This window comes from Arachis ipaensis, chromosome B10 (genome assembly GCF_000816755.2).
Source record: "Arachis ipaensis cultivar K30076 chromosome B10, Araip1.1, whole genome shotgun sequence".
Classification (NCBI taxonomy): domain Eukaryota; kingdom Viridiplantae; phylum Streptophyta; class Magnoliopsida; order Fabales; family Fabaceae; genus Arachis; species Arachis ipaensis.
In genome coordinates, this window is record NC_029794.2 from 13,268,957 (window position 1) to 13,270,178 (window position 1,222).

At 37.8% G+C, this 1,222-nt stretch overlaps 1 long non-coding RNA gene across 1 annotated transcript in view; it reads right to left on the minus strand.

The window, feature by feature from the left end:
• Positions 424 to 1,222, minus strand: part of LOC110267409 — an 8,892-nt gene continuing 8,093 nt past the window's right edge. Inside the window, exons 2-3 of the long non-coding RNA XR_002354984.1 lie at positions 681 to 843; positions 424 to 602 (exon numbers count right to left, since the gene is read on the minus strand). This is a non-coding gene — a long non-coding RNA (uncharacterized LOC110267409). The remainder of the gene's footprint in view (positions 603 to 680; positions 844 to 1,222) is intronic.

Here is a 1,222-nt window from a genome sequence, read left to right on the forward strand (position 1 = left end):
GCCTAGGTGTGAAGGGCTGTGTTATAAGCAGAATTGATTGTCATTCCAAGCTTCACTGAGCTATCAACCTGAAAGTACCAACCCCTGTCTAAAGATCATGTTAGCACCAAATTATTCTAGAATCTCACACTATAAAATCACACAGCTAATGCAAATGGACTTGAACTAACAATTAATGGAAGTACTTGAAATACACGAATGGAGTGAGACAAGAATTGTGTTTTGGATGAATTCCTTGAGAGTATCATCTCTCAGCGTCTAGATATATATATATACACATAGGTACAGAAATAAAATTCCTTAATACTAGGAGATACAACCAAATCAGATATCTAAAAAAGGAGAATTTCGTTCCACTTTCACATATCAGGAACACCAGGGAGACACCAATGGCTGCAATTAGGAACAGATGAATTGTCACTCCAAGTTCCCACATGATCATCACTCCTATAAGAACTCATTGGTGTAACATGCAAAACTGTTACTGGAACACTCATGTTCTTCACAACCCTATTGATCATATCTGACATAGGGCTTCGCTCCTCATATTGCTTCTCTTCCATGGATTCCTACTCACTTTGCATGCATTGTGGTTCTTTCCACTGCCATCAAAATATAAACATCACTTACTTGCATTCTTGCCAAAATGAAAAATAAGTAATGGAGAAGAAAGAGCTCACCTCCAATGAGATGATTCAAAGGTACGGAAAAATACTCTTGTTCTATTCATGTTGACTGAATTCTCCACCCAAGATGCCTAGGTGTGAAGGGCTGTGTTATAAGCAGAATTGATTGTCATTCCAAGCTTCACTGAGCTATCAACCTGAAAGTACCAACCCCTGTCTAAAGATCATGTTAGCACCAAATTATTCTAGAATCTCACGCTATGAAATCACACGGCTAATGCAAATGGACTTGAACTAACAATTAATGGAAGTACTTGAAATACACGAATGGAGTGAGACAAGGATTGTGTTTTGGATGAATTCCTTGAGAGTATCATCTCTCAGCGTCTAGATATATATATATACACATAGGTACAGAAATAAAATTCCTTAATACTAGGAGATACAACCAAATCAGATATCTAAAAAAGGAGAATTTCGTTCCACTTTCACATATCAGGAACACCAGGGAGACACCAATGGCTGCAATTAGGAACAGATGAATTGTCACTCCAAGTTCCCACATGATCATCACTCCTATAAGAACTCATTGGTGT